General features: G+C 32.5%; 1 long non-coding RNA gene across 9 annotated transcripts; it reads right to left on the bottom strand.

The window, feature by feature from the left end:
* Window positions 1-2199: 2199 nt before the first annotated feature.
* LOC112017941 (uncharacterized) lies at window positions 2200-11930 on the bottom strand. 9 transcript variants are annotated; one of them, XR_010629942.1, is made up of 7 exons: window positions 11639-11921; window positions 10833-10870; window positions 8533-8689; window positions 5100-5165; window positions 4782-4871; window positions 3900-3989; window positions 2200-2620 (listed from the first exon to the last, which is right to left on the bottom strand). It is a non-coding gene; the product is annotated as an uncharacterized LOC112017941 (long non-coding RNA). The 9 variants fall into 9 exon arrangements; XR_010629945.1 differs by lacking the exon at window positions 2200-2620 and adding an exon at window positions 9915-9992 and having other exon boundaries at window positions 3625-3989; window positions 11639-11930; XR_010629946.1 differs by lacking the exon at window positions 2200-2620 and adding an exon at window positions 9828-9863 and having other exon boundaries at window positions 3625-3989; window positions 11639-11927.
* Between the last annotated feature and the right edge of the window lie 310 nt (window positions 11931-12240).

The following is a 12240-nucleotide window of genomic DNA, read 5'->3' as shown; positions in this document are numbered from 1 at the left end:
GCCCACTCAAAAGATTAAGGCCCGCCCAAATTATTTAAGCCCCTAATTGAAAATTGAGAATAAACAAGTTATTTCTGACCGTTTTTCACAAATGAAAAAAATTGAAATAACATGAAATCCAATCAAATCACCAAATCTTTAGCTTTCTTAGGGAAAAAAAAAAATCACCACATCCAAGTATCCTCTGAATCAAACCTTTATACCACATTTCATTAAGAAAACCCATGTTTATTACTTGAATGTAGAGAGGAAGAGAAAGAAAGACACTAATTTTCTCAATATACAAGTAACAAAATGCAAAAGAAAAGATAACAAAAGGTAGAAAAAAGAAAGAATAGATAAGTAACAAAAGGCACAAAAAAAAACACTCACTCTCTCCATCTTGATTCTAAAAAAAACACTCTTTTTAGTTGGCTTACTCATCAATTGGTGTTGGCAATAGATTTGGTGTGTCACAGATCTTCATTTCAAGTTTGTTTTTTGTTTTCTCATCTCTTTGCCTCTTTGTCTTCTTCATGGAATTATCTTTGCTGCTAGGTTTTCATTCTTTTTTTGGCTTGACTTTGTTGTACTCTTTACTCTTTTTTTGTTTTTACTCTTAAATCTTGATTTCTTTAGTATTTTCTAGAAGACTATGGAATGGAACCCACTTAAAGCATTGATCCTAGTCCTACATGGTTTTTTTTTTTTTTTTTTTTTTTTTTTTAAATCAGATTTAGTGGTATGGATGGATAGTGGGCTAGTCTTAGTGGATCAAGTTTAGTCCTACATGTTTTGCTCAAAAAAAAGGTTTACTACTACAATCCTACACAAAAAAAGAGTATTGGTAACAAAATTATAAATTTAGAATAATTTACTTTGTATTAATATTAATATTAATTTATTTGTGTAGGTTTAAAGTGTAAAGTGATCATATTAAGTAAAGCTACAATTGTACTTTTGATAAACCAGGTTCTATTGTTTTATACATTAAATTTATATTATTCTAGTTAAATTATCATTTTTTTTATTGATTGTGCTTCATTTATTCATAAATATTTTTTAATTATAAATGTTTACTAGAAAACATCCATCTGGATATGAAAAACTAAAAAAAAATAAATAAATAAAAAGACAAAGAGAAGAACTAATTGAATCTCAAAAAGGAGCTATGGACAAATTTATACTAGTAAAAAACAAAATCTTGTAGAAAATTTGAGTAAAGGTTTCGTAAATGAACAAGAAATTCATCAAAAAGAGTTAGAAAATAATGAAAATATACAACAAAATGATAATAACGAAGGTCGTCATGATAATGTTCAAACATGTAATGTGAGCATTCTTGATAATGAAGCTCAAAATAATTTAGAAGAAAATGATAATATTATTGATATAGCTCAATGGAAAATTATATTCCTACAAATATTTTTGATCTAGGTCAATAGAAAATTATTGATATAAAATTAAGAGATTTGTTAGTAGAAAATGGTCCAATAAGAGTTGATGATCTAAACTTTCCTATAGATAAGAACTCTAGACATTTTTCTACTACACATTATATTCGAAAATTACCGAATAGGGAGAAACATGATAGAAAATAGTTAGTGTATTCGAAGACCTGGATAATAAAAGACCCCATTTAAAGTTTTTGCTCTGAGCCCCCAAATTCGTTGAGCCGGCCTTGTGTCATTAATAACAAAAAAAAGACAGATTTGTGTCATTTTATTTTGTATTCAATGTGGAAAAGTAACCTTGTTTTAATTGTAGCATCTATATTTGCATAGCTGAAGGATAAGAAACCTTCGTGGAAGATTAGTTCATAATTTGCTATCAAAAAGGCCATAAAACCTTTACCTATAAAGTCCATATTGATGTTGATACGGATAAGAATATTGATTAAGAGGATCCATGGCCAAAATCCTAATCTTATCTTATTTTACCATCTCAAAAAGTCACTTTATCAATTATACAATACAATTTTATAATTCTCCAACATCCCAACTTTTATTTCCCAATTCTACTCATTAAAATAATATTTCTACGCAATAAAATAATATATCTCACAATTGTCATTATACAATACAACATATTATTTATACATTATTTATTCTCTCTCTCTTTCTTTCTGTTCAAGAACCACAATCACCACCAACACCACCACCGGCAACCCATAATCTACCGTCAACACCAAAAAAAAAAAAAAAAAAAAAAAACCCAGAGGAAAGACCAAAACCACGCCGCTGCACCTACTGCCCTCCGACCATCAACACCACCACCACCACCCTCTCCACCCATCAACACCACACAAAAAATAAATAAATAAATAAAAACAACACAGCAACCTACGGTCAAAAACCAAACCCACCACCGCTGAAGCTCAAAGGAAGCAGATTCGCCGCTGGGAAGCTTGAAGGAAGTTGATTTTGTTGACCCACGCGGAGAAAGAAAAATGAAAGAGAGAGAGAGAGTTGCCGAAGAAGGAAAAAAGCGGAGACCCACCACCGCCAATCTAGAAACCCACCACCGATCTAGAGAGTTGCCGGAGAAGGAAAAACACCGAGATCCACCACCGATCTAGAAACCCACCGCCAATCTAAAGACCCACCATCGATCTAGAAACCCAACGCAGATCTAGAGAGTTCTGGAGAGAGTGAAGATATTGAGAAGAATCAAAGAGCAAGAAGAAGAGAGAGCAGAAAGAAAGAGAGACAAGGAAGAGAGAGAAAAGAAAGAGAAAAAATGAGAGAGGAGAGAGAAATTGCCGGGTTAAAATGAGAGAGGAGAGAGAAATGAGAGTATTAAAAAAAAAAAAAATTATGCAATTCAGTCACAGTACCATCTTACATTTGAGATGGTACTATAGCTATATCTCAAAATAAATTTGGCCTTTTAGCATTTGGCCTTCCCATTGTTGAGCAGTTTTGAGGCTTAAATGTCAAATGTTCATAACATTTGGCATATACAAGTCCCACAACTGATACTCTAAGATAGCTAAATAAGTGAACTTTTTTTGTCCTTTTTAGTGAAGAGGGCCTAAAGAAACCACAGCTACATCTGGGTAAATATATAACCGGACCTGAGCTTAAAACATTTATGTTGTTATCCACTTGTGTCTTTATCACTACCTTCGAACGTGCTTGCAGCATGCATGCATATAGGGACAAAAACCACAAACTCGCTTTGTTATTATGCAGCTAATTAAGGTTTCAGATACCATTTGTGGTTTATGATTTTCAACAATGTCTTAATGAGAAAAATAATGAATTAATTTTGTTCTTTTGACCATTCTTTTCTTTTCTTTTCTTTTTGGTTGGAATTTTTCCATCAATTTTATGGTTGATTATGTGTTTGGCCTATAGCATAGACATATAACTGTTTGGCATTATAAAAAATATTATTAATTTTCAATACCACCAAACACAAAAAAAATGATTTTGAGTTAAAGCTGTAGGTGAAAGCTACAGCCGCATTTTTTTAATGTGGCTATGGGACATAGTTTTAGCCGCGTTTAAAAACGCGGCTATAGCTTCTTCTTTTTTTTCCTAGGCCAGATGGCTTGAGAAGGACCTACACACCTGAGTTTAATCTTGCAGAGTAAATGTACTATAGAACTTAAGATGCATTCAAGGTAGAAAAATTAAAAACTTAACCTTGTAGTCAAAATTGAAAACTAAGAAACAACTTGTAAAACAAATCCTAGCAGTACAAAACCCTTGTAATGACTTTCTAGCAGTACAAAACTCTTTAACATATTCATTCACATGTAAAACAAATCCTACATTTTATAACCGAGTTATTGTAATTAAATTGAACCATCCAACAGACATAACAAAATGGACAACCCTGCCAAGAAAATTTGACATTGTAAGAATCAATATGTAAGAATTTGACATTGTCTTCCACATCAGTTCAAAAGTCACCTCATTTAATATCTGAAAAATTTTCTTTGGAGTTGCAGGCACTTCCTCTCTCGCTACATCCCCATCCTGACCTTGTAATTGCCTTATCAACTACAAGCCACAAACAACTTTCTGAACAGTCTTTCCAAATTAAGGTTCATTTATAAAGAATTGAGTGGTTAGAAAGAATTGAGTTTTTCAAGTGCACTTCTTTATCATCAGCTCAAGTTCTTGCCAGCAAAATTACATTTCTTTCATATGTATTCTTTCACTTTACACAATCACACGTAGTAGAAAATAGTGATATTTCTGCACAACTTGGGCCTTCTAAGATTTTTGGTTCTTTTATTTTTCTTTCCTCTCTTTCCCCAAGCAGATGAAGTTTTCATAGCAATGGCAGTTACAAAGATAGCATAAATAATGACTTCTTGATACATGTAAAATAATGGCTTCTTGATACATGTAAACCTTACACGTAGGGATTCAACTCACCATTGAACCAAGTCCTTGGAGAATCTAGTGACTGGATCCATGTCATAAACTAGAAATATAGATTTCCTTTATTCATAAAAAGAAGTTAGGAACTTCAAGTGCACTAAGGGTTGAGTATGTCCATTTTCCAGAACACTATGATTCATGTGTGCGAACTTTGATTGACAGTCCAAAGCCTAGGATTTTTGTACTCTCCATTGTACATAACAAGCTAACTTTAGATTCTTTATCTCTTTTATTTCTATCAGCTCGTAGCATACCCATTTAATGACCACCAACAATAATATCTTTAAAAAAAAGAGCATCCAAGGTATTTTATAAGATGTTAATGGATTTAAGGAGATTCAAGTAACATTAGCATCAAAAGAAACAATGCTGATGCAAAAAACTTTCAAGACATCAATTACTTACCTTTAACAATTCCTCTGGGTCATCATTATAAAGCACATGAATGAGCCGAGCAACAGAATTTTGTTCTTTGTTAAAATCCTCCTCATCAAGCTATTGGTAGGGTATAGCAGGAACAAACCAAGGCGAGAGACGTAAAGAAGAAAAATCATTATATGTTTCTAACAGTAAAATAAAGATTAAATATCCTAAATAAAGAAAGAAATAAAAAAATCATGTGGATCAAAAGGTGTTGATAGCAGGCTACCAAGTGAATTTTAATATTCAAATCTCTATCCTATAAGATGAAATTCTGTTTGCCAAAAAACTTTTTATATGCACCTCATCTGCAGCAGTTCCATCCAAGTCCTTGATGAGCCCTTTAATTAATTCGAACAACACCTCAACCTACAAACAGCATATTAAGTTCTAAACCACACTTCTCCAATAAGAAAAAGTTAAGATTGTAGAAAAAAGTGATAACCATAGTGGAGATTTTTGCTTTCAAGGAAAAATCAGCTATTCCTCTACAAAAAGGACCCAACTTAATATTTGGAATGGATAATACCATTAGTGGAAGCTTTTTTTTTTTTTTTTAATAGTAATAAGATTTATTGACATCAAAAAAGGTTGGAACCTAAAGCCACGTTTGGTTGGAATAGAATAGTCCATTTCAGCAGGTCATGACAAATAACTGAAAAAAGTACAATACAATTATATGTTGGAGCAAGAAAGAAAATTATAAAAGTCAGGGCTGAACTGAATAGAAGAGAATAAAAGTCAGGACAATTATATGTTGGAGGATTTCTTTGTTGAATTGGCCCACTTATCACTTGGAACGGTTCCGCCTTATAGTAATCTGAAAGACAAAGAAATGGTCATTTACAATCTCCTCTAATCTCTTCCTAACCAATTATCATCCATCTCCCACGTGGGACTCTTGGTCCCACACCACCCCTCCCCTTTCTCTTTTTTATTTTATTTTATTTTATACTATATATCTGATAGTTTTGCAACATGGTATACTACTCCATCATATTGCACCATTTTTATTTCACTAGCTAATTAAATCCACCCTCCCCCAACTATCTAATTATCAAAAAAACAAACCACAAAGATTATGCCTTCCTAATGCCTAAAGTAGCAGGCTAATTGTATTAGAAACCTAGACCAACTAACTGTTAATTTACTCAAGATGCTATCACAGTATCTATAGGGAAGACAAGTGTCAACAATAAATGGATGGTGCAATTGGATCTGATTTACTTACTAATTCAATTGTTGTCATTGCTTAGTGAGTGCACCCAAAAAAAAAAAACCTTCCATGAAGAGTTATGAAGGTTAAAATGGGCACATGATAGGCAGTGCGTGTGGTGCTGCATGGGGTGCCTAGGTTGCTGATGTTGGGGGGGAGGGGGTTCGTATGTTGCTGATGGGGCATGCATGCACAGCTGATGAGGGGTGTGTGGTACAGTGGGGCTAACAACAGTAGAGGATGTTGGATTTGAGGCAAAAAAATCACTAACATTTACAAGTCCTACTTAGGAGATCAAATATATTGGAAATGACCACATTTACAATGTCCTTTATTTCCTAAATGCCACTTAATAAAATAAGCCACCAAAAGTAAATTACCAAACCAATACTAACTTCGCAAGACATTGGAGAACCTCATGTGCACAGAGTAGAATAACTTGCCAAAAATTGTACCTCAACCAGTTAACATCTCTTGATGTTAATTATACGGATTCCAACGGAGACATCTACAGTTGAAAACCTCAATAATTTTATATACATATATATATATATATAACTAGAATTCATTCAACAAGAAAGAAATAGGAGTATCAATTATTACTTAAACGGTCAGACTTAGTGAGACACCCTATCTTGTCTTTTTGGTCCTACCAAATGGGATGGGAATGGGAGGCAAAATTTCAACACTATTAACTTGATTTTTTTTTTTTTTTATCATTTGTAATGTGAATTGATATAAAGATCCGCCCGCTTCTTTTGACTTGGAGCTTCCTACCTCCTTTTTTGTAATTACTTTCATATATTTAATTGATTCCTTGACCCTAACATCCCACCCAATACGTCAAAGACTCAAAGATGCTTAATTAAACCCTTTACAACCGTGTTAAGGGCCTAATTTTCTTCGTAAGTCATGAAGTCCTACAGATAGTACCTTTCTTTGAATCTCCCATAGTACTTTTAAGTCTTTGTTGAATTGTTATATAAGTCTTTTATTTTCCTTATTTAACTATTCAACATGAGCTTGTTATGATTTTGCATGAATGTGATTTTCTAGGTGGGAACAATTGAAGGCTTTAATTAATTAATCTTATAAATTTAAAAAAAAAATTTGTAGGTTGTTGTACTAGTCTCTTTCAACAAAGAATTTATCGGATATGCTTTATATATAGAGTTTTTTTCTTTCTTTCTTTGTTTTGTTTCTGTTTTTGTTTTTTTGTGTGGTTATTGGTAGTAGGGGACTAGGGGTTATTCTGCCAGTTTTATTATGTTTTGTTTAAATGTGATATATTTTTGAGTTTTCATGCACATCACTCATATTGTACTACCCTGTCCTTGTGTGTACAATACATTGAGTACTCAGTCAATTAATAAAACCATGCATGCATCACATATTTCACTTTTAGAAAGAGTATTCATAAGCAATCAGATAAGATTTCAAAATAATTAGAGTAATTAAAGCTATACTCTAACAAATTGGTTTCAAATAATTAAAGAAGATTGGATAATATTTTACTTAATAAATTAGGACTTTTAGTAAAATAAAGAAGAAGGAAAAAAGTCTTATATTGCAACTAATAAAAGTTGAAGAGATGATAAATTACTTCATAACACCCTTTCTTGCTATTAAAGAAAGTACTACGAGAAACTGAGATCATGGAGAGTCACAAAAAAAGAGTTTTAAGGAAAAACGTAAGAAAGTCAAAATTGAAAAATTGTGAGGATAAGAAGGAAGGGGTTTCATTTATTTATTGAACTAACAAACACTTGTGCAATGTGTAGAAAAATATAGAAAATTAACTGTTATATGCCCAAACACTGTGGATGCTATGACTTACCCAAAAAAAAAAAAACTGTTATAAGCCTATGGTATATTTGTTTGATATATCAACAAACTTTTTCTGTTTGCTGACAATTACAAGTAAAAGAGAATTAAGTAACAATAACTGGCAAAATGAGATCATTTCAAATTTCATAAGAGTAATCAAAACTCATTGACATAGTGACTAAAAATAAGTTTAGAATGAATTTCAGGAGGGAGAGAACAATTTGGAAAATTTTATCAACAGGTGGAAAAACTATTATTAATTTGGTGATATACCAAGGTTACATAGATCTAGGAAACAGCCCTGTCCAATTTTGTACCAAAAATTTTGGGAATTTTATGTAGTTGATATACAGATCACCAAACTTTACTCTCTTTTTTTTAAAAAAGGATACTAAACTTTATTTATTTTATTCCTCTACATCTACTTCCAACTATGGACTTTTCCTCATGCTAGTTGGAGTGGCAGCAAATTCACTACCAAGGTCACCAGTAGCTTCAAGACCAGTTTTGACCTCCCTAAAGCCAAATTTTGACCTCACTTACAAGGTCAGCAAGACATTCTATCAAACATCATAACAAGCGTATGATGAGGAAAAGCAACAATAAACCTAAGAATTAATAATGTGGGCCAACTAAACATTTTTTTGTGATACTGGGAAAGTTATTTTAGAGGAGAAAAAAAATAACAGGTACCTTCTACTTTCTTTGCAAAAACTGCAGGATATTGGTCACTTGTTGAAGAGACTTTAGCTTTGCTTGTAAAAAGCTACCCAAGACGTAGTTCTATTACTTCCATTTGCTCCTGAGCTGCAATCTCAAACTCAACTATAGGCCTATTTAGGTACCAATTCTGCAAAGCAGAAAAAAAAATTACATCAACAAATTCCAAGGCTTGTCTGATGAAAGTTTCACATGATAGAGAAATAACTGAAGGTGCCATTTAACATCAAGTCAAAGCGGTAGAGAAACAAATTCTGCAAAGCTGGTATAATATTGACCTAAAACCAGCAGAGTTCTTTTTTCTCATTTCATGGATATCTTATGAAAATATAAGAACAAAGACATGAATATCTCCCAGTGATATTAAATCTATTCAACAGAGGAAAAGATCACCACATGTACAACCATCCACACCATCTTGGCCTAAAAGATGCTTTTCATCGATTGGTGATCCCAATTAAGGAAATTATTATTGTAGGCTAATCAGGTGTCTGTTGCACTTACATTTGAAGAGGAACTGTTATATGTAAAATCATTTAATTATTTCATGAAACTGAATAAAAAAAAATGTTCACCCTGAAGATGAATAACGGTTCTAGCACTAAAACGTTGAAAAATGAATTCTAACATGAAATTGACTTCTTAAAACTATTTATTACAAATTGCTGACTCATCCACACACCTTAATCTGCAAATCACAATGATCCAACAACAGTAAGCTAATCTCACCCCACACACACACACATACACACTTATATTCAATTCAGAAACCAAAGCCACCATGTATCTGCCAATCACAAACAGTGATTTAACACTAGCAACTATAGACCTATATCCTAATAATATACACAACAATTATATGAAACATGATAACAAAACAAAGGGGTTGACACTAAAAAATAGAATCCAAGTCAAATGGGTAACTAAAAAAATAAATTAAAAAAGTAATAATTATGCTAAACCATAGCTGTAGACTAATTGGTAGGTCGGTAGACCTTTATTTGTTAAAAAAATATTGACCACTTTCTAACTGTATAATATATTATAATAGTAACAAAGTAATATTATATACTAAATTGTACAAAAATGGGCCATGACATGAAATATTGAAAAATTAAAATACATGTGACCACATTGGAGGACCCAGTCCGCACTATATGTGAATGTGATCAACTGTGAGTCTGTTTTCCACTATTATAAAATCCTTTCCACATTGTTGGCTGGCAAAACATATACAAAATAGCAAACACAAGGGAGAGCCTTCGTACCAATGATGAGTACATCTGCAAATTGTGATTAACATCCTATATAGACACCAAAAATATTCTCTTAGACCTTGAATAAAGCAAACTTACATAATAAAACACAACACTCTGTTATATAAAATCCGTGCCCCAATTTTTGCTGTAATGTTCTACAAGTGCTTGCATAATCTAACAAAATAAAACGAAAAAGAAAAAGAAATATCAAAATTTATGATTAACAATTTTTACTTAAAAAGTATTAAAAGAAATTGATAGAAAAAGAATGACATGCGGTGGTGAAACATGAGTTTTACAAAATTAAATGTAACGTTTCCATTATCATATATAAATAAGGTTGGATGGTTATACTAGTAGTCATATAGCTCAATACCATTGTCCAATTCTCCCCATAAAGGAGAACCCACATTCAAATTCCCTTTATTATATATATATATATATATATAATTACAGCCAAAGAATAGTAAGGACAAATCTAACCCAGAATCACTTATAGTTTTTTGGTATTGTATTGGAAGTCATAATTAGCAATTGTATTGGAAGTCAATAGGCTGTAATAAGTTTCCGTTTTGTTAAGAAAAATAAATCATTGTTTTATGTAATTGGAGCAAAATTTGACTCAGTTTTTTAATCACAACCACCAACTCTTGGGACTCGTAAATTTACAGGTGAAGTTTAAGCTACTGTCAAAAAAATATCACACTTGACAAGACAAACAAAACTTAGGCCACTTGGATTGCACAGACCATAAACTGGAACTATTGGTGATGATATAATTACTGCATTTTAGGAGAACAATATGTTCACATACATTTTTGTTAGTTGACACTTCCAATTATATGCTATACCGATTTAAGGCATGCATATGATGGTGTATGTGTCTGAGACAAAGAGAGACTGGATAAATGGCGCCCATAAATCTTAAAATATTGCAAAGAATTAGACATATACATATATACTACATGGATCAAACTAGAGAGCATAAAAAATGATGCTTAAACCAAAACTCACCCCTTGTAAAGTCCCCTAGGACCTTCAGTGCGCAAAACCTGAAACCATAAATCTCAAACACATTAGACAAGAAAGGCCAAGCAGCACCCTTTCTAATGAAAGAAATAATTTTGGTCAGTATTATTCTTCATATATTGGTGTCCTCAATAGAAAATTGTTGGCATCAAATAAAACTCTAGGAAGTGAATAATATATATAACACAAGTAAGCACACACCATAAATAGTAAAATAAAATTTATAAAAAAAGAAAAGATAAGAAAAACAGGTCACATATACGAAGAAACCTTTCAAGGAAGCAGATCAGATTCATAAGAACACACCCAAGAAGAAAATAACCAAAGAAGAAACCTTTCAAGGAAGCAGTCAGCCCCGTTTTTCGCAACCACAGACTCCAATTCCTGAACTTTCTTCCTAAACCCACCAATCTCCCTCTCTTTCTCTTCAATCTTTTCCCTCATCTCCTCATCTCTTTCTCATCAATCTTAACATAATATTATATTTCTAATAATATTAAAAAATTAAAAAAAGAAAAAAGAAAAGAAAAAACATACAGCCTCATGAATCTTGAATACCCAAAGCTGCTAAAATCTCTTGCTCTAGTTTAAGAACAACCATATTACGAAAAATGTAAGGTTCTTTAAAGATATACATATTTCTAGTTTAAATAGCTCTCTAAGTTCCTTTCAATATGAACATAAGTTCCAAGGCCCATTCGTTTAGATTAACCACAATAATTGATTTTTAATATTATATTTCTAATAATATTAAAAAATTAAAAAAAAAAAAAAGAAAAGAAAAAACATACAGCCTCATGAATCTTGAAAACCCAAAGCAGCTTTTGGGTGGTGGTGGTCGTCCGCTGAGTGGAAACGAGCTCGGCGGTGGAGATTGGAGCTCCGCGGCGTGGATCGGAGAGCGGAGATGGAGAGTGAGAGATCGGAGGGCGGAGGGCGAGGGTGAGAGCTATAGGTTTTTTGGTGAATAAAAGTCCGATTAGTTGTAGGCAGTTCAATTCCTATTTATGCAAAGCCGCATTTTATAAACGCGGCCTAAAGAACGTGGCTAAGACCCGCGTGTTTTGTAGTGCCTATTTATTTACCATTGCAGTACAAAATTTTTGTGTGGTGGAAGTAAAAATTAGAGTTCAAAACTTTAAGAGGTAGTTCAATTCCTATTTATGCAAAGCTGCATTTTATAAACTCGGCCTATGACCTATGTTTTTTGTAGTGCCTATTTATTTACCACCGCATTACAAAGTTTTTGTGTGGTAGAAGTAAAAACTAGGATTCAAAACTTTAGGAGAGAGTTTTACACATATATTAAGGGAAACTTTTTTTTACATGGACCAATATTCAACTCTTTTAAAAAATAAATAAATAAAATTATTGTCACAAGTGAGAGTAAAGA

This window comes from Quercus suber, unplaced genomic scaffold (genome assembly GCF_002906115.3).
Source record: "Quercus suber isolate HL8 unplaced genomic scaffold, Cork oak 2.0 scaffold_122, whole genome shotgun sequence".
NCBI lineage: Eukaryota > Viridiplantae > Streptophyta > Magnoliopsida > Fagales > Fagaceae > Quercus > Quercus suber.
The sequence above is the reverse complement of the archived record's forward strand: the minus strand, read 5'-3'. Positions and strand labels throughout refer to the sequence as shown.